The following is a 22,538-nucleotide window of genomic DNA, read 5'->3' on the forward strand; positions in this document are numbered from 1 at the left end:
TGAACAGTGTCTGGGAGGCTGTGGTTGCTGCTGCACGCAATGTTGATGGTGAACAGATCAAAACACTGACAGAATCCATGGATGGCAGGCTTTTGAGTGTCCTTGCAAAGAAAGGTGGCTATATTGGTCACTGATTTGTTTTGGTTTTGTTTTTGAATGTCAGAAATGTATATTTGTGAATGTTGAGATGTTATATTGGTTTCACTGGTAAAAATAAATAATTGAAATGGGTATATATTTGTTTTTTGTTAAGTTGCCTAATAATTATGCACAGTAATAGTCACCTGCACACACAGATATCCCCCTAAAATAGCTAAAACTAAAAACAAACTAAAAACTACTTCCAAAAATATTCAGCTTTGATATTAATGAGTTTTTTGGGTTCATTGAGAACATGGTTGTTGTTCAATAATAAAATTAATCCTCAAAAATACAACTTGCCTAATAATTCTGCACTCCCTGTATATCACCGATCATCTTCCTATTCCGGGTCATCGGGTCACCGGAGACCCGAATAACCCAGAAAAGCTGCAAACCGCAGGTCTGAATTGACACAGGACTCCCCTCGGCATTGTCACAGGGTGCCTGCTGAAAGATTTCAGGCACACCGTTCCGATCACCGCCCACCGCGCAGCGGTGATTGAAAATACACAGGGCGTACCTGTACACCCGGTGTCCTTAAGGACTCGGACCCTATGCCCTGTGTCCGTAAGAGGTTAAGGGGGCAAGGGCCACTATTAAAGGGGCAACTGCTGTGGAGGTCACTGTTAATGGGGCAGGGGCCACTATTGAAGTGGCAGGCCGCTGTGGAGGTCACTGTTAAAGGGGTGGGCACTGTGGAGTTCACTGTTAAGGGGGCAGGGTTCCACTATTGAAGGGGCAGCTGCTGTGGAGGTCACTGGTAAAGGGACGAGCACAGTGAAGGTTACTGTTAAAGGGGCATTCACTGTGGAGGTCACTGTTAAGGGAGCAGGCCACTGTGGAGGTCACTGTTAAAAGGGGCTGACACTGTGGAGGTCACTGTTAAAAGGGTGGACACTGTGGAGGTCACTGTTAAAGGGGTAGGCACTGTGGAGGTCAATGTTAAAGGTGCGTTCACTGTCGAGGTCACTGTTAAGGGGCGGGCACTGTGGAGGTCAGTGTTAAACGGGCAGGCTCTTTAGAGGTCACTGTTAAAGGGGCGGGCACTGTGGAGGTCGCTGTTAAGGTGGCGCTCAATGTGGAGGTCACTGTTAGGGTGCAGGGGCCACTATTAAAGGGGCAGGGCACTGTAAAGGACACTGTTAAGTTGGCAGGGGCCACTCTTTAAGAGGCAGCTGCTGTGGAGGTCACTGTTAATGGGTAGGGGCCACTATTAAAGGGGTAGGCTGCTGTGGAGGTTACTGTTAAAGGGTCGAGCACTGTGGAGGTCACTGTTAAGGGGGCAGGCCGCTGTAGAGGTCACTGTTAAAGGGACGGGCACTGTGGAGGTTACTGTTAAAGGGGCGTTCACTGTGGAGGTCACTGTTAAGGGGGCAGGAACAGTGGAGGTCACTGTTGAAGGGGCAGGGACCACTATTAAAGGGGAAGGGCACTGTAAAGGACACTGTTAAGTTGGCAGGGGCAGCTTCTGTGGAGGTCACTGTAAATGGGGCAGGGGCCACTATTAAAGGGGTAGACCACTGTGGAGGTCACTGTTAAATGAGCGAGCACAGTGGAGTTCACTGTTAAGGGGGCAGGGGCCACTATTGAAGGGGCAGCTGCTGTGGAGGTCACTGTTAAGGCTGCAGGGTACTGTGAGGTCACTGTTAAGGGCGCGGGCTAATGTGGAGGTCACTGTTAAAGGGATGGGTGCTATGGAGGTCTCTGTTAAAGGGGCAGGGAACAATAGAGGACACAGATAAGGGGACGGTCCCCTATGGAGTTCAGTGTTAAGGGGGTAGGCCCCTGAGGAGGTCACTGTCAAGGGAGTGGGGTGCTGTGAAACTCACTGTTAAAAGGGCGGGCTGCTGTGAAGGTCAAAGTTAAGGGGATTGGCTAATGTGGAGGTCCCATTTTAAGAAGGCTGGGCACTATGTTAAGGGGTGGGGGGGGACTGTGGAGTTCACTGTTTTTGGGGATACTGTCGATATCTTTTAACGACATACACAAACATTAAGTGAAATATACCCATGTTAAGCCGGATCCTTCTGCTAGTATTTTTCAATAAAGAACAATTAAAAAAATATATTTTAAGGCCAAAATTTGTAAAATGTAATCTTAAAAAATGCCCCAAAGGTGTACATAGCCTTAAAATTCACAATGCTATTTCAAAATGCAAATACTGTACAGGTTATATATTACCGTAAATCAGTTAACAATACATTCCTTCTACACACTGGCTTCCTTCTCTACTCTTGCTTGAAGGTTAACGCTATAATGTTTTGTTGGTTTACAGATTTCTTGAAACTACAGCCTATTATTGTGTGAAACCAAAAATAGGAGAAAAGGAGGTATCTCCAAGCTCTTTTTTTTGTATTTGGCATGAATTTAGTGCTGATTTTAAAGATTGCTGGAAAAGGGAAAACAAGCTAATTTTGCAACAAAGGTAAGTTACGTTTATTTTTAATAATTTACAGCCCTTTATAATAGTAGTTTCATTTAGACCAGATATTTTTAAATATGTATCTTATTATTTAGATAAAATACATAAGAAAATCTTTTGGTAAAAAGAAACATTTTATTGTTAAAAGAGGTGTGCAAAGAAATCATAAGACCTACTAGCAAAACCCCCTGAGAGTACCAAATAATGTGCTGATAAAAGATAAGAAATGATGATTAAGCACCTGATTGTGTCAAAGCAAAGCAAAGGTCAAGTTGATCACCAGCAGAGCAACACCATAGCAGTCATGTGCCATATTAGGTAGCTCAGTGATCCAAAGTTGATTTGTTCAAACACTTTGTTTTAATGCTTTATGTGGAGGCAAAATTTGTTGCACCAGAAGAGAAAGAGCATTAAAACGAAGTGTAAAAATGAATTGACTTTGGATCTATGATCAACACTACTTAGGAGTAAAGGAACAATTCCATAATTTCCTCAAGTATAGAATGTAACAGCTAGGCTATACAAAGTAGAGATGAGCAAATTTCTTTAGAATCTTACGAAATTAGTTTTTTTGTCTGATTTGTCAAATTTTTCTAAAAGTTTGATTAGTGTCCGAATCAATTCTACACAAATTAAGTATGCTGCAATTGGACTGAAAATTGGAATATAACAATCTGAGGTCGCCTAGGACTCAGATTTGTATCTTTTTTTTTTATGGCTTTTGTAGAGGCTGCTGCCACCACCGTCACCACCACAGCTGCTACTTCCTGCTGCTAATCCCCTATTGCCACTTCCATTAACCCTACTGTCAACCCTATAAAGACTTTTGTGCTACCAGAGTGTGTTCTGTGGATTCTATGGCAGCACTGTGTTGCAGACTCATCTTGGGTGTTATCACTCACACTGCTTGCTGTGAAGGAACTGTTGAAGTTGCTTCCACTGGAAGCATTTAAGATGCACTCTGGTGCTCCAAATCAAGGTACCCCAAGGGGTTAATATCCACGCGTGGCAGAGACATATGCTGACACAAAGGCAGGTCAAAGACAGTCTCTATGTTTATTAAAATGAGTAAAGCAGTTTTTACATCTTTAGAGGGGGGGTGTCCTCCTCTGAGTCTCATGCCATTATTTAATTGTCTAAGAAGGAAAAAGAGATAAGAAGAAAAGAGAACACTTGGAGTCTGCGCATTGTGCACTTACAAACTTTGGTATGTAAACTAATATAAACATCTGTGCACCGGCACCATTTTATAATGGCATCCTACTAACATTAATACTGCTTACGTCATATATGAGACTTCAAGGAGGTGCTTTTTTTTATAGGCAATGAGTATACATGGGTATCGTCTAACTAAGTAATTGGCTCAAGCATTCTTCTACAGTCCATACATTACAGTAATGTATGGACTGTAGAAGAATGCTTGAGCCAATTACTTAGTTAGATGATACCCATGTATACTCATTGCCTATAAAAAAAATTGTAGGCAGAGGAGAGGACAAGCACTGCCCACAGCTGCATGTTCCCCTTCTTCACTCTTCATCAGCTTGGCTAGTCAAGGGGGGGAGGGGAGACACTTGAGATAAGGAACAAGCAGCTTAAAGCAACTGCTAAAAAAATCATACAGTTACACAGTCCTAGAGATACAAAATATAGAATGATATTCACACATCTCTATCAGAACTGAGTTGCCCCACTGGCTGTATGCCAGCTCACAAGGGATTTATCAGTCATATTGGATCTACCCTATCGGTGTCTCAAAAGATCCTGGGCCCAAGCCCCAATGCATATTGATCAATTCTCTAAGTCTACCAACTGACCCCAACCCCCCCACCACCGCAAACACTAGCACTGAAGACATTTTACTGAACTTGCTATACAGCTATACCTCTTATATCCAGTGCTTCCCAGGTGACGTCTCCTCTCATGTAAATCTTCTCTGTCATCATCTTCTTTATTTGGTCCGGACAACTTCTCTCAGCTGCCTCGGTTCTGCAGAGTGTGACACGCGGACATCTTACTTACATACTATTCTGAAGAAAAATTAGTGCACTACAGATAATCTTCCCCATAGTAATAGTGCTCCTCATAGTCCCACCAATAGTAATTCCCTTCTAGAATGCCCTCACTAGTAATACTGATCCCTACAGTTCCCCCATCAGTGATAGTGCTCCCCAAGAGTGCCTCCATTACTAGAAGAACCCTCCAGTATTAATAATGGCCTTACAGAGCCCCCAGTAGAAATAAAGCCCCCTATTGTTCCCCCAGTGGTAATAAAGCTATCTACTGAACCCTCAGTAGTAATAAGTCCCCCACAGGGCTCTTAGTAGAAATAATGCAGATCAATAAGTCCCTCCTATAGAGCCCCTAGTAGTAATAAGAACGCCTAATGTCCCCTGGATTTAAAATACCCCCCACATTGCCCCCATATTTACATCACCCCCTACTGTTATAATGCTAACCTGAAGTGCCCCAGTATTTATATCGCCCCCCTACTGTTATAATACCCCCTACTGTTATACTGCTCACCCTGAAGTGCCACAGTATTTATAATGCCCTCTACAGTGCCCCCTGTAGTTATATACCTCTGTTTATTGTCCTCAGAAATTATAATTCCTCAGACCCTCCACTATACAGTCCCATGTAAATAACATTATTTCCCTCCCTCCATCATAGAGTCCCATGTAAATACCATCACACCACGTCTCCAGCCCCCTCCAATATACAGTCCCATATAAATAACATCCCTCTCTACCTACAGCCCCCTCCAAAATACAGTTCAATATAAATAACATCACACCATCTCTCCTGCCCCCACCAATTTTCAGTCCCACGTAAATAGCATCACCCCCTTCTGAGCCACCTTCAACATACAGCCCCATGTAAATAACATTACCCATCAACATTCAGTCCCGTGTAAATATCACTCCCTTCCACAGCCGACTCCCTTCCACAGCCGCCTTCAACATATAGTCTCATGTAAATAACATCACCCTGCCCTAGCAACCTCCAACATGCATTCCCATGTAAATAACATCACCCCCTTAATTTTCAGTCCCATGTAAATAAATTCCCTCCCTTCAGCCCTAACATACAGACCCAGTTAAATAATCATAACTCCCAGCATTGCCCTGCGCCTCTCTTCACTTACCTCTCCTCATGTAGCAGACCTCACCCAAGGTTCTTCACATGACTTATCTTCATTGCTGAGCCATCCTCTCCTGCACTGGTCACATAATGGTGACATCATCGCAGGTCCTTTTCAGCTACTACATTTAGAACTTACCACATGACCTGTGATGTCAGCACGTCTTTCAGCTCTTGCAGGGCATTAGATTCAATTGTATTGCCGTCCTGAGGACGGCAATACAGTTGTATCTATCTGACAGGCAGGACATTTGGGGCCTGGGACAAAACATCAGGGGCCCAGGTCCCGAATGTTTTAACCTAGCAACGCCCCTGGTTATAGCTCTGCTCACTCAAGCACAGAAATCAGTGAAAGAATGCCCTGCACAGAGCAAGAAGGAGAAAAGTATCCTGAGCTCCACTTTTTGGGGATAAAGGCACCTTCAGCCAACCCCCATTTGTTATTTTTTTTACTGAAAAGCAAAACCAGAGAGGAAAGAAATGGTCCACCAAATAAGAGAGTCAACAGAGGACATGTAGGTCCTGAGCTCCTCACTCCAGGGGTGTGCACCTCCTTTATCTGTACCCAATCTGTACAAAAAAATGCATTACCTACAACAGGGAACAGTGAGCTGTCATTAGAAGATTCACTACCCTGGAGAACTAAGAGGCAAAGGGATAGTAACATAGTTTATAAGGCTGAAAAAAGACATCCAATTCAGCCTGTTTTCCAGCAAGTTGATCCAGAGGAAGGCAAAAAAAATAAAAACTGAAGTAGAAGCCATTTTTCCTCACTTTAGGGGAAGATAAATCCTTCCCAACTCCAATCAGGCAATCAGAATAACTCCCTGGATCAATGACCCATCACTAGTAGCTATAGCCTGTGTGATAAAGTGCACAGTAAGTATGGTGGGGGGTGTATTTCACCCGGTGGTTCAGTTTAGCTGGGTGAGAACTGAAATCCAGAAATAGTGCTGCTCCAGCAAGGCATAGCTTGCTGGATATTGTTTTGTTTAAAGTTGTATGGGCTGGATTTCTTTGGACTGGTAGACAGGTTGGTAGTGGGAGTCTTCCAGTCCACACCCCTAGTCCACTACAGGTATTCCCTTCAGCTGAGGAGATCAAAGGTGAGGTCAGCTGGGCTGTAATCAAGGAGGGATAAGTCCAGGGCCGTTTCTTAGACCGGGTGGGCCGGGTGGCCGCCCGGGGCGTTGTCAGAATGGGGGCGCCGGCAGGGCCCAGCAGGAGATGAGCGCTGCGCTTCCATTGTGGAAGCGCTCACTCATCTCCATAGTCATCTGTATCGCCGTCCTCAGGACGGCGATACAAATGTCTGTGCTGCGGCAGGGGAGGGAGAGGTGTATCCCCTCCCTGTTCCTCTGATAGGCTGCCAGCACTAGGCCGGCAGCCAATCAGAGGCCGATGCAGGCGGCGCGATGACATCATCGCGCAGCCTGAGCCAGCGAGGGACACAGGTTGGAAGAGGCCTGCATCGCATCGCTGGAGGAGGTAAGTATATATATTATTTTATATATACAGTGCTGCCCATAATTATTCATACCCCTGGCAAATTTTTACTTAAAGTTACTTTTATTCAACCAGCAAGTAATTTTTTGACGGGAAATGACATAGGTGTCTCCCAAAAGATAATTAGACGATGTACAAGAGGCATTATTGTGGAAAAAAAAAAATCTCAGCTTTTATTTACATTTGAGCAAAAAATACAAGATGTTCCGCACTGTGGAAAATTTCAGAGGATGTGGTCGGAAGCCAAAAGTTACACCTGTGCTGGCCAGGAGGATAGTTAGAGAGGTGAAAAAGAATCCAAGGATCACCACCAAGGCCATCCTGGTGAATCTGGGCTCTGCTGGTGGCAATGTCTCAAGGCAGACAATCCAACGGACACTGCATACTGGTGGGTTCCACGGATGCAGACCAAGGAGGACGCCACTTCTCCAGATAAGGCACACAAAAGCTCGCTTGGCCATTGCAAAAGCTCATCTGGTCTTCTGTGTTATGGTCAGATAAAACAAAAATTTTATTGTTTGGTCACAATGATGTTTCCTTCATTTGGCATAAAAAAGGAGAAGCCTTCAACCCAAAGAACACCATCCCCACTATCAAACATGGTGGTGGGAACCTAATGCTTTGGGGGTGTTTTTCAGCCAATGGACCAGGGAACCTAATCACAGTAAACGGCACCATGAAAAAAGAGCAATACATGAGGATTCTCAACGACAACATCAGGCAGTCTGCAGAGAAGCTTGGCCTTGGGCACCAGTGGACATTTCAGCATGACAATGACCCAAAACACACAGCAAAAGTAGTGAAGAAATGGTTTGCAGACAACAACATTAACGTTTTGGAGTGGCCCAGCCAGAGTCCAGACTTGAATCCAATTGAGAATCTGTGGAGGGAGCTAAAGATCAGGGTAATGGCAAGAAGACCCTCCAACCTGAAAGATTTGGAGCTCATTGCTAAAGATGAATGGGCAAAAATACCTGTGGAGACATGCAAAAAGCTGGTCTGCAATTATAGGAAGCGTTTGATGGCTGTAATAGCCAATAAAGGATTTTCTATTGATTATTGAGAAGGGTATAAATAATTTTAGACTGGACACTTTTTGCTCAAATGTAAATAGAAGCTGAGAATTTTTTATTTTTTTTTTCACAATAATTCCTCTTGTACATCGTCTTATTATCTTTTGGGAGAAACCTATGTCATTTCCCGTCAAAAAATTACTTGCTGGTTGAATAAAAGTAACTAAGTCAAAATTTGCCAGGGGTATGAATAATTATGGGCAGCACTGTATACAGTACAGACCAAAAGTTTGGACACACCTTCTCATTCAAAGAGTTTTCTTTATTTTCATGACTATGAAGGCATCAAAACTATGAATTAACACATGTGGAATTATATACATAACAAACAAGTGTGAAACAACTGAAAATATGTCATATTCTAGGTTCTTCAAAGTAGCCACCTTTTGCTTTGATTACTGCTTTGCACACTCTTGGCATTCTCTTGATGAGCTTCAAGAGGTAGTCCCCTGAAATGGTCTTCCAACAGTCTTGAATGAGTTCCCAGAGATGCTTAGCACTTGGCCCTTTTGCCTTCACTCTTGCTGTCCAGCTCACCGCAAACCATCTCGATTGGGTTCAGGTCCGGTGACTGTGGAGGCCAGGTCATCTGGCGCAGAACCCCATCACTCTCCTTCATGGTCAAATAGCCCTTACTTTCAAAGTTTTCCCAATTTTTCGGCTGACTGACTGACCTTCATTTCTTAAAGTAATGATGGCCACTCGTTTTTCTTTACTTAGCTGCTTTTTTCTTGCCATAATACAAATTCTAGCAGTCTATTCAATAGGACTATCAGCTGTGTATCAACCTGACTTCTCCTCAACGCCACTGATGGTCCCAACCCCATTTATAAGGCAAGAAATCCCACTTATTAAACCTGACATGGCACACCTGTGAAGTGAAAACCATTTCAGGGGACTACCTCTTGAAGCTCATCAAGAGAATGCCAAGAGTGTGCAAAGCAGTAATCAAAGCAAAAGGTGGCTACTTTGAAGAACCTAGAATATGACATATTTTCAGTTGTTTCACACTTGTTTGTTATGTATATAATTCCACATTTGTTAATTCATAGTTTTGATGCCTTCAGTGTGAATCTACAATTTTCATAGTCATGAAAATAAAGAAAACTCTTTGAATGAGAAGGTGTGTTCAAACTTTTGGTCTGTACTGTATGTACAAATTACAATACTGGCACATAAGGGGGGCTGCTGGCACATAAGGGGGGCTACTGGCACAGACATAAGGGGGGCTACTGGCACAGACATAAGGGGGGCTACTGGCACAGACATAAGGGGGGCTACTGGCACAGACATAAGGGGGGCTACTGGCACATATAGGGGGCTACTGGAACATAAGGGGGGGTTACTGGCAAATAAGGGGGGTTATTGGCACATAAGGGGGGCTACTGGCACTTGATAGGGGGGCTACTGGCACATAAGGGGGCTTCTGGCACATGATGGGGGGAACTCTGGCTACTGGCACATGATGGTGAGGGGGCTCTTATTACTGGCACATAATTGGGGGCATCTATGGGTGCTCTTATTACTGGCACATGATTTGGGGCATCTAGGGGGGCACATCTTACTGGCACATGATTGGGGGGCATCTATTAGGGCACTCATTACTGGCACATTATTGGGTGGCACTATAGGGGCATCTACTAAGGCTAAAAAGAAGGGGTATTTTATATGGGGGGCTCTGTATAGGGGCATTTTATACTGGGATACATTATGTGGGTACTATGGGGAAGGGGGGAGAGGAGCACTATGGGTCATCTACAGGGGCACTGAGAAGGGGTATTTTATATTGGCACATTATGGGAACATTAGCTCAACTGGGGGCATTACAAGGGGTATGTTTTGCACATTATAAGGAGAATTATTTCTACTGGGGGTGCATTATGGTGGGCTTTATTACTCCCCCATGGTATGACACCCTAGTAGCAGCACCAATCTCTCCCTGCTCTGCGATCCCTCTGCCCTTTCTCCAAACCCTTATTATGAAATCTTTCTTATTAGGATAAAGCGCAACATCAGCTCCACCGAGCCCGCGGCCAAAGTGTTGATATGGTGTCCGAGATCCCCAAGGGCCAAGCCAAGTAATTGTAAGTTTTCATGTGGAGTATGTTTATGTTATACACTAGTGATGATTGAGCACCCTGATGCTCGGGTGCTCTGGCCGAGCACACCGGGATGCTCGGGTGCTCTACCGAGCACCCGAGCCCTATAGAAGTCAATGGGAGGACCCGAGCATTAAACGAGGCACCCCCTGCTCTGAAGAGGGGAGGGTGCCTGGTTCATAGGAAAAAGGTCAGAAATTGATGGAAACACCACCGAAAAGGGTCGGGGATAGCATGGGGAGGATGTCTGAATGCATCTTGGACTACAATGTCACTGCTGGAAACGATGTTGCCCGAGTTGTACGCCACTTTTACAGACTGACCATAGGAAACATTCTTTCCTGTATATTTACTTTTATATAAAGAGCAAGTTCAGACAAAAATGTTCGTGATTTTCGGAACTGGGGCCATGACTACGAGGGACGGCCGGTGGTTTCGATTGTGTTGACCGGACTCTTGGACGATCAAACTGAACTCATTGGAAGAGGAACGGCTGGTGGTATCCGTATTGTACCTGTAGAGGTGAAATTTTTGTACCGGTGCAAGCCGAACCACAGCCAAAACCTTTGTTGCCACAAACGTTTTCATTAATCAACAACTTAAGTTGGAGGTTCGAAGACGATCCCCGGCAGCGTTATTCCCATTTCCCGCCAAGCATTTTCTGGGAAACTAAAGTCTTTGGGTTCCGGGGGGAGTATGGTTGCAAAGCTGAAACTTAAACTAATTGATGGAAGGGCACCACCAGGAGTGGAGTCTGCGGCTTAATTTGACTACGCACAGGAAGCCTCACCCGGCCCAGACACATAAAGGATTGACAGATTGATACCTATTTCGCGATTCTGTGGGTGGTGGTGCATGGCCGTTTTGAGCATGTGGATCGAGTCGATTTGTGTGGTTCATTCCGATGACCAAAGACACTCCTCCGTGCTAATTAGTTACGTGACCCCCGGTGATTACTATTGTGTTGACCAGACTATCATCTGATGATAATGAACTTGGAAGAGGAACGGACATTGAGCTGACCATGTAAAAAATTGTAGGTGACGGCCTGTTGCCGCTTTGTTAACTCTAGATAACTTCTAAGCTGATCGCACGTCCCCGTGACGATCTATTTGGATGTCTGCTCTATCAACTTTCGATGTTCTTTTTTGCGCCTACCATGGTGACCATGGGTAATGGGGAATCAGGTTCACTTCCGGAGAGGGAGCCTGAGGGATAGCCATGGCTACCACTTCCAAGAAAGGAAGGCGGGGGCGCGCAAATTTCCCAGTACCGATTGAGGGAGGTAGTGACGATAAATAACAATACTCTCTTAAGAGAGCCTGTCATTGGAACGAGTACAAAAAAATTACAGGGAATGTCAAAGGTATTTAGGATGAGGAAACGTTATACAGGAGAGGCAAAGTATGATTGATGGCCTGCTGGTGACCCACTAAAACATTAGGGGTGAGAGTCTTCAGCTGAGCTGACCATCTAAAACATTATGGGTGAGGGCCTTCTGGTGAGCTGACCATCTAAAACATTATGGGTGAGGACCTGCTGGTGAGCTGACCATCTAAAACATTATGGGTGAGGGCCTGCTGGTGAGCTGACCATCTAAAACATTATGGGTGAGGGCCTGCTGGTGAGCTGACCATCCGAAAAATTATATGAGAAGGCATATACGTGATGGACGAGGAGGAGGATGAGAAAAGGAAGATTTAACCATATACCTTTTTTTTGTGGCGGAAAGGGTGCATGGGAATACAGAGTATTCAGTACATTCTAAACAACACATTTAAAGTGCCTTTATGTTCAGTCGTGGCTTTCCTCTAGTGGAGTGGAGAAGTCAGGGGCAATCCAGGCCTTGTTCATTTTTATAAGAGTCAACCTGTCAGCATTTTCAGTTGACAGCCAGAGACGCTTATCTGTTATAATGCCCCCAGCAGCACTAAATACCCGCTCAGACAAAACGCTGGCGGCAGGGCAGGCCAGCACCTTCATGGCATAGAGCGCCAGTTCGTGCCACATGTCCAGCTTGGACACCCAGTAGTTTTAAAGCACTGAGGGATCACTGAGGATGCTGACACGGTCTGCTACGTACTCCTTTACCATCTTCCAAAACTTTTCCCTCCTTGTGACACCAGGACTTGCATCATGTTGAGGGTTCTGGTGGGGTGTCATAAAACTGTCCCAGGCCTTGAAAAGTGTTGCCCTGCCTTTGCTGGAAATGCTGTGTGTTCCCCTTGTCTCCCCACCTCGGTTGCCCAAGGAAGTACGGACTCTGCTGCCAGCGCTGTCAGATGGAAATTTTTGCAGCAATCTGTCAACAAGGAACTTCTGGTATAGCACCATTTTGCTCGTCCTCTCCACCAGATGAATGAGAGATGAGAAGTTCTCTTTGTAGCTGGGGTCCAGAAGGGTGAACACCCAGTAATCCCTGTTATCTAAAATGCATATAACACGGGGGTCACGGAAAAGGCAGCCTAACATGAAGTCAGCCATGTGTGCCAGAGTACCAGTGGACAAGACTTCGCTGTCATAATCAGGAGGATGACTGTCCATCTCCTCATCCTCTTCCTCTTTTTCTGTCCACCCACGCTCAACAGATGGAATTAAAGTTCATCTTCATCATCATCATCATCATCATGTGTTCTGGCTATCACCCAGGGTCATGTGTTCTTCCCCCATTTCCAACTCTTCCCCACTAATAGCGTCGGCCTTAATTGTGAACAGCGAGCGTTTGAGTAGACACAGAAGTGGGATGGTTACACTGACAATAGCGTTATCGCCGTTCACCATCTGTGACGATTCCTCAAAGTTTCTTAACACCTCACAGAGGACAGACATCCATGTCCACTCCTCGCTTGTGAAGAGCGGAAGCTGACTGGAAAGGCGACGACTGTGCTGCCAGCTGCAGTATTCCATTACTGCCCTTTGCTGCTCACAAAGCCTGGCCAATATGTGTAACGTGGAGTTCTAGCGCGTGCTCACGTCGCACAACAGTCGGTGAGCTGGCAATTTCAAGCGCTGCTGCAGCGTCAACAGACCAGCTGAAGCTGTTGATGACTTGCGGAAATGTGCACACACGCGGCGCACCTTCGCCAGTAGCTCGGGCAAATTGGGGTAGGTTTTTAGAAACCGCTGAACCACTAAGTTAAAGACGTGGGCTAGGCATGGGATGTGTGTGAGCTTGCCGAGCTACAAAGTCGCCACCAAGTTACGCCCATTATCACACACAACCATGCCTGGTTGCAGGTTGAGTGGCGAGAGCCACAGCTCAGTCTGGTCTCTTATCATCTGCCACAGCTCTGCGGCGGTGTGCTGTTTATCCCCTAAGCATATCATCTTCAGCACGGCCTGTTGACGCATCCCCACAGCAGTGCTACACTGCTTCCAGCTACCAGCTGATGGCTGACTGGTGCTGCACGCAGAGAATTTGGAGGTGGAAGAGGAGGAGCCACTTACATAGGTGCTGGCGGTAACCCTGATGGAAGTAGGGCCCGCAATCCTGGGCGTCGTAGCACCTGTGCCATCCCAGGGTACAAGTCTCTCCCAGCCTCCACTACGTTCACCCAGTGTGCCGTCAGGGAAATGTAGCGTCCCTGGCCACAAGCACTTGTCCATGTGTCAGTCGTTAGGTGGACCTTAGCAGTGACTGCGTTGGTCAGGGCACGGGTGATGTTAGCAGACACATGCTGGAGTAAGGCGGGGACGGCACACCAGGAAAAATAGTGTGGCTGGGGACTGAGTACCGAGGGATGGACGCCGACATCAGGCCGCGAAAGGCCTCGGTGTCCACAAGCCTAAATGGCAACATTTCAACCGCCAGTAACTTAGAAAGTTGGGCGGTTAGTGCCATGGCCTGTGGGTGGGTGGCTGGGCATTTGCGCTTGAGTTCAAATGCCTGGGGTAAAGACATTTGGACGCTGCGCTGGGACAAGGAAGTGGATGTGGTTGCTGATGGTGCTTGCGACAGTACAGGTGCAGCGAGGGAGGCAGCCGGGCCTGCGCCTTCGACAGGCGATTGGTCGTCACCCAACATAGGGGAAGAGGAGGCAGTGGTGTGACCCGCGGACACTGATTGTGAACCCATATGTTCCTCCTACTTATTGCAGTGCTTGGCTGCCATGAGGCGGATCATGCTGGTGGTGGTGAGGTTGCTACTGTTCACACCTCGGCTCATTTTGGTGTGGCACACGTTGCAAACTACTATTCTTTTGTCGTCTGCACTTTCCGCAAAAAAGTGCCATACCGCGGAACACCTACCCCCTTGGCACCTACCCCCTGGACATTTCCACAAGGGGGTGCTCCGTGGAACACTTGCGCACCTGTTTGGCGTGGCCTGCCTTCTCCCTATTGCCACTCCACTGACTCTTCCAGCCTGTTGCGGTGCTGCAGATCGCTCCCCCTCGGGACTGATGTCCTTGCTCGCGTTTCCGCCTTCCCATGTTGGGTCAGTGACCTCATCATCGACCAAGTCCTCTTCAACTTCCCCACTCCGATCATCCTCCATTTGCGGACCCCAACACAACTTTAGTGATTAACAACGGTATATCATCCTCTTTATCAACCTCTGCACACAGTAATTGTGGTTGACTTTATGGCAACTGTGTGTCGTCATCATCCACCTCCTTAACCACCTCAGCCCCCAGTGCTTAAACACCCTGAAAGACCAGGCCACTTTTTACACTTCTGACCTACACTACTTTCACCGTTTATTGCTCGGTCATGCAACTTACCACCCAAATGAATTTTACCTCCTTTTCTTCTCACTAATAGAGCTTTCATTTGGTGGTATTTCATTGCTGCTGACATTTTTACTTTTTTTGTTATTAATCGAAATTTAACGATTTTTTTGCAAAAAAATGACATTTTTCACTTTCAGTTGTAAAATTTTGCAAAAAAAAACGACATCCATATAGAAATTTTGCTCTAAATTTATAGTTCTACATGTCTTTGATAAAAAAAAAATGTTTGGGTAGAAAAAAAATGGTTTGGGTAAAAGTTATAGCGTTTACAAACTATGGTACAAAAATGTGAATTTCCGCTTTTTGAAGCAGCTCTGACTTTCTGAGCACCTGTCATGTTTCCTGAGGTTCTACAATGCCCAGACAGTACAAACACCCCACAAATGACCCCATTTCTGAAAGTACACACCCTAAGGTATTCGCTGATGGGCATAGTGAGTTCATAGAACTTTTTATTTTTTGTCACAAGTTAGCGGAAAAAATGATGATTTTTTTTTTTTTTTTTTCTTACAAAGTCTCATATTCCACTAACTTGTGACAAAAAATAAAAAGTTCTATGAACTCACTATGCCCATCAGCGAATACCTTGGGGTCTCTTCTTTCCAAAATGGGGTCACTTGTGGGGTAGTTATACTGCCCTGGCATTCTAGGGGCCCAAATGTGTGGTAAGGAGTTTGAAATCAAATTCAGTAAAAAATGACCTGTGAAATCCGAAAGGTGCTCTTTGGAATATGGGCCCCTTTGCCCACCTAGGCTGCAAAAAAGTGTCACACATCTGGTATCCCCGTACTCAGGAGAAGTTGAGGAATGTGTTTTGGGGTGTCTTTTTACATATACCCATGCTGGGTGAGATAAATATCTTGGTCAAATGACAACTTTGTATAAAAAAAATGGGAAAAGTTGTCTTTTGCCAAGATATTTCTCTCACCCAGCATGGGTATATATAAAATGACACCCCAAAACACATTCCCCACCTTCTCCTGAGTACGGAGATACCAGATGTGTGACACTTTTTTGCAGCCTAGGTGGGCAAAGGGGCCCATATTCCAAAGAGCACCTTTCGGATTTCACTCGTCATTTTTTACTGAATTTGATTTCAAACTCCTTACCACACATTCGGGCCCCTAGAATGCCAGGGCAGTATAACTACCCCACAAGTGACCCCATTTTGGAAAGAAGAGACCCCAAGGTATTCCGTGAGGGGCATGGCGAGTTCCTAGAATTTTTTATTTTTTGTCACAAGTTAGTGGAAAATGATGATTTTTTTTTTTTTTTTTTTTTCATACAAAGTCTCATATTCCACTAACTTGTGACAAAAAATAAAAACTTCCATGAACTCACTATGCCCATCAGCGAATACCTTGGGGTCTCTTCTTTCCAAAATGGGGTCACTTGTGGGGTAGTTATACTGCCCTGGCATTCTAGGGGCCCAAATGTGTGGTAAGGAGTTTGAAATCAAATTCAGTAAAAATTGACCTGAGAAATCCGAAAGGTGCTCTTTGGAATATGGGCCCCTTTGCCCACCTAGGCTTCAAAAAAGTGTCACACATCTGGTATCCCCGTACTCAGGAGAAGTTGAGGAATGTGTTTTGGGGTGTCTTTTTACATATACCCATGCTGGGTGAGATAAATATCTTGGTCAAATGACAACTTTGTATAAAAAAATGGGAAAAGTTGTCTTTTGCCAAGATATTTCTCTCACCCAGCATGGGTATATATAAAATGACACCCCAAAACACATTCCCCACCTTCTCCTGAGTACGGAGATACCAGATGTGTGACACTTTTTTGCAGCCTAGGTGGGCAAAGGGGCCCATATTCCAAAGAGCACCTTTCGGATTTCACTCGTCATTTTTTACTGAATTTGATTTCAAACTCCTTACCACACATTTGGGCCCCTAGAATGCCAGGGCAGTATAACTACCCCACAAGTGACCCCATTTTGGAAAGAAGAGACCCCAAGGTATTCGCTGATGGGCATAGTGAGTTCATGGAAGTTTTTATTTTTTGTCACAAGTTAGTGGAATATGAGACTTTGTATGAAAAAAAAAAAAAAAAAAAAATCATCATTTTCCACTAACTTGTGACAAAAAATAAAAAATTCTAGGAACTCGCCATGCCCCTCACAGAATACCTTGGGGTGTCTTCTTTCCAAAATGGGGTCACTTGTGGGGTAGTTATACTGCCCTGGCATTTTAGGGGCCCAAATGTGTGGTAAGGAGTTTGAAATCAAATTCAGTAAAAAATGACGAGTGAAATCCGAAAGGTGCTCTTTGGAATATGGGCCCCTTTGCCCACCTAGGCTGCAAAAAAGTGTCACACATCTGGTATCTCCGTACTCAGGAGAAGGTGGGGAATGTGTTTTGGGGTGTCATTTTATATATACCCATGCTGGGTGAGAGAAATATCTTGGCAAAAGACAACTTTTCCCATTTTTTTATACAAAGTTGTCATTTGACCAAGATATTTATCTCACCCAGCATGGGTATATGTAAAAAGACACCCCAAAACACATTCCTCAACTTCTCCTGAGTACGGGGATACCAGATGTGTGACACTTTTTTGCAGCCTAGGTGGGCAAAGGGGCCCATATTCCAAAGAGCACCTTTCGGATTTCACAGGTCAATTTTTACTGAATTTGATTTCAAACTCCTTACCACACATTTGGGCCCCTAGAATGCCAGGGCAGTATAACTACCCCACAAGTGACCCCATTTTGGAAAGAAGAGACCCCAAGGTATTCGCTGATGGGCATAGTGAGTTCATGGAAGTTTTTATTTTTTGTCACAAGTTAGTGGAATATGAGACTTTGTAAGAAAAAAAAAAAAAAAAAAAAAATCATCATTTTCCACTAACTTGTGACAAAAAATAAAAAATTCTAGGAACTTGCCATGCCCCTCACGGAATACCTTGGGGTGTCTTCTTTCCACAATGGGGTCACTTGTGGGGTAGTTATACTGCCCTGGCATTTTCCAGGGGCCCTAATGTCTGGTAAGTAGGTAAATGACCTGTGAAATCTGAAAGGTGCTCTTTGGAATGTGGGCCCCTTTGCCCACCTAGGCTGCAAAAAAGTGTCACACATCTGGTATCTCCGTACTCAGGAGAAGGTGGGGAATGTGTTTTGGGGTGTCATTTTACATATACCCATGCTGGGTGAGATAAATATCTTGGCAAAAGACAACTTTTCCCATTTTTTTTATACAAAGTTGGCATTTGACCAAGATATTTATCTCACCCAGCATGGGTATATGTAAAATGACACCCCAAAACATATTCCCCAACTTCTGCTGAATACGGAGATACCACATGTGTGACACTTTTTTGCAGCCTAGGTGGGCAAAGGGGCCCAAATTCCTTTTAGGAGGGCATTTTTAGACATTTGGATACCAGACTTCTTCTCACGCTTTGGGGCCCCTAAAATGCCAGGGCAGTATAAATACCCCACATGTGACCCCATTTTGGAAAGAAGACACCCCAAGGTATTCAATGAGGGGCATGGCGAGTTCATAGAAAAAAAATAATTTTGGCACAAGTTAGCGGAAATTGATTTTTTTGATTTTGTTCTCACAAAGTCTCCCTTTCCGCTAACTTGGGACAAAAATTTCAATCTTTCATGGACTCAATATGCCCCTCAGCGAATACCTTGGGGTGTCTTCTTTCCAAAATGGTGTTATTTGTGGGGTGTTTGTACTGCCCTGGCATTTGAGGGTCTCCACAATCATTACATGTATGCCCAGCATTAGGAGTTTCTGCTATTCTCCTTATATTGAGCATACGGGTAAGGAGATTTTTTTTTTCCGTTCAGCCTCTGGGCTGAAAGAAAAAAATGAACGGCACAGATTTCTTCATTCGCATCGATCAATGTGGATGAAAAAATCTCTGCCAAAAAAAAAAAAAGGAGGGGAAAGGCGTCTGCCAGGACATAGGAGCTCCGCCCAACATCCATACCCACTTCAGCTCGTATGCCCTGGCAAACCAGATTTCTCCATTCACATCAATCGATGTGGATGAATAAATCATTGCCGGGATTTTTTTTTTTATATATACAAAGTGTTTGCCAAAGTATATGAACACCGCCACCTCCTCAGCTCATATGCCTCGGCAAACATATCTTTTACTGCAGAGGAGAAATCTCGTCTTGCAGCGCCGCATACACCGACTTGCGTGTAATCTGACAGCAGCGCAATGCTTCTGTCAGAATGCACATCAGTGCTGCAGCTAGTCGATCGGTTGGTCCACCTGGAAGGTAAAAAAAACAAAACAAAAAAGAAAAAACCAGGCCGCAACGCAATAAATTTATTAACTGTTGAACAGAACATAGAAACTTTTTTTTAACTTTTTTAACTGAACGTTTAACTTTTTTACTTACCGGTAATTTTTTTTTTGTTTAGTTTTTTTTACCTTTATAGAACAAACCTCTCCTTCCCCATGGGACAATGTGCAAAGCGCAAATTGCCCAAAGATGTGGCGAAGTACATTATGCACTTTATCCCAGGTGAAAGGAGAGGTTTGCAGCAGCTGTGAGTAAAAGGGCCCTAATAGCCCTGTGTGCCTGTCCTGTGAGATGCAATCCCTATGCTATGTGTACCTGTGTGTGGTACTTCCGGAAACACTCACCAAAGCATAGGGCAGGGTGGTCAGGACAGTCAGGACAGAAATAGCGGGTGTCACGCCTTATTCCACTCCTGCTACAGACACGACATTTTTTTCGGGGTGGCGGTTGGGTTGAGGTACCAGCAACGACACTGGGGAAATGTCGCTCGTGTAGACGGCTAACTACACTGGTGGATGGGGCCACGGAACCTCCTGGGTAAAGGAGGTTCTCGATGATCTCTTCCTGGAATTTGAGGAAAGATCGTGTTCTCCCAGCCTTACTGTAGAGAACAAAACTATTGTACAGCGCCAATTGAATTAAATATACAGACACCTTCTTATACCAGCGTCTGGTTCTGCGGGAAACTAAATAGGGAGCCAACATCTGGTCATTGAAGTCCACCCCTCCCATGAGCGCATTATAGTCGTGGACTGAGAGGGGCTTTTCAATGACACGGGTTGCCCTTTCAATTTGGATTGTCGTGTCTGCGTGAATGGAGGAGAGCATGTAAACGTCACGCTTGTCTCTCCATTTCACCGCGAGCAGTTCTTCGTTACACAAGGCAGCCCTCTCCCCCCTTGCAAGACGGGTGGTTACAAGCCGTTGGGGGAAGCCCACGCGACTAGTTCGCGCGGTGCCACAGGCGCAAATCCGTTCTAGAAACAAATGCCTAAAGAGGGCCACACTTGTGTAGAAATTGTCCACATAAAGATGGTACCCCTTGCCGAATAAGGGTGACACCAAGTCCCAGACTGTCTTCCCACTGCTCCCCAGGTAGTCAGGGCAACCGACCGGCTCCAGGGTCTGATCTTTTCCCTCATAGATCCGAAATTTGTGGGTATAGCCTGTGGCCCTTTCACAGAGCTTATACAATTTGACCCCATACCGGGCACGCTTGCTTGGGATGTATTGTTTGAAGCCAAGGCGCCCGGTAAAATGTATTAGGGACTCGTCTACGCAGATGTTTTGCTCAGGGGTATACAAATCTGCAAATTTCTGGTTGAAATGGTCTATGAGGGGCCGAATTTTGTGGAGCCGGTCAAAAGCTGGGTGGCCTCTGGGACGGGAGGTGGTGTTGTCGCTAAAATGCAGAAAACGTAGGATGGTCTCAAATCGTGTCCTGGACATAGCAGCAGAGAACATGGGCATGTGATGAATTGGGTTCGTGGACCAATATGACCGCAATTCATGCTTTTTAGTTAGACCCATGTTGAGGAGAAGGCCCAAAAAAATTTTAATTTCGGAAACTTGGACTGGTTTCCACCGGAAAGACTGGGCATAAGAGCTTCCCGGGTTGGCGGATATAAATTGTGTGGCATACCGATTTGTTTCTGCCACGACTAAGTCCAAGAGCTCCGCAGTCAAGAACAGCTCAAAAAATCCCAGGGCCGAACCGATTTGAGCCGTCTCAACCCGAACTCCAGACTGGGCGGTGAAAGGGGGAACTACAGGTGCGGCTGAAGTTGGTGACTGCCAATCAGGGTTTGCCAGCACCTCAGGGATTCTAGGGGCTCTACGGGCCTGTCTGCGCGGTGGCTGCGACGGGGTAACTAGTGCACGTGCCACCGTACCAGCTTCAACTGCCCTTCTGGTGCTCGCCACGTCACCATGTTGTACGGCAGTGCTGGTACTAGGTCCAGGAAGGGCTGCGCTGCTGGTGTATGCCTCACCACGTGATCCGGCAGCGACAGCCCCACTCTGCTGCTCTTGAAACGGATCCTGCGTAACCTGTGGTCTAGCGACACGGGGCCGGGTACGCCTGGTGCTGCCAGGGACCTCCACCTCCTCGTCCGAACTTTGGGTCAGAGAGCCACTGCTTTCCACAGGTTCATATTCTGACCCGCTAGATTCATCAGATGAGGGTTCCCACTCCTCATCCGACTGGGTCAGAATCCTGTAGGCCTCTTCAGAAGAATACCCCCTGTTTGACATTTGGACTACTAAATTTAGGGGTATTCCCTGAGACTACCCAAGAAAAAAAGCAAACCTGTCTTACAAAGGGGAGGCTAGCGAAGTACCGGAGGCTGCTGCGGTTGATAAAAAATATCAAAACTGATTTTTTTATCGCCGCAGTGCTTGTAAAGTGAATGTGCAGTGATCAAAAAACAAAATTTTTTTTGTCACTGCGGTGGGGCGGGCGTGGGTGAACGCACGTGTGGGCGACCGATCAGGCCTGATCGGGCAAACACTGCGTTTTGGGTGGAGGGCGAACTAAAGTGACACTAATACTATTATAGATCTGACCGTGATCAGTTTTGATCACTTACAGATACTATAAAAGTACAAATGCTGATTAGCGATACGCTAATCAGCGAATAAAAGTGACTGCGGTGCGGTGGGCTGGGCGCTAACTGACGCTAACTACCTAACCAAGGGGCCTAAACTATCCCTAAAACCTAACAGCCAATACTAGTGAAAAAAAAAAAAGTGACAGTTTACACTGATCACTTTTTTTCCTTTCAATAGTGATTGACAGGGGCGATCAAAGGGGTGATCAAAGGGTTAATTGGGGTGCAGGGGGGTGATCTGGGGCTAAAGTGTGGTGTTGGTGCTACTCACTGTGAAGTCTGCTCCTGTGCTGGATCCAACCGACGAAAAGGACCAGCACAGGAGCAGACAAGCCATATAACAGATCATATTTACTAATATGATCTGTTATCTGGCTTCTGATTCGATTTTTTGAAAATCGCCAGCCTGCCAGCCAATGATCGTTGCTGGCAGGCTGGTGACGAAATACTTCTTTAACTTTTGCCGGCCCGCGATGCGCATGCGCGGGCCGGCAATGCACGAAATCTCGCGTCTCGCGAGAGGACGCACCGGCGCGTCCAC

Source organism: Bufo bufo, chromosome 4 (assembly GCF_905171765.1).
Source record: "Bufo bufo chromosome 4, aBufBuf1.1, whole genome shotgun sequence".
Lineage (NCBI taxonomy): Eukaryota > Metazoa > Chordata > Amphibia > Anura > Bufonidae > Bufo > Bufo bufo.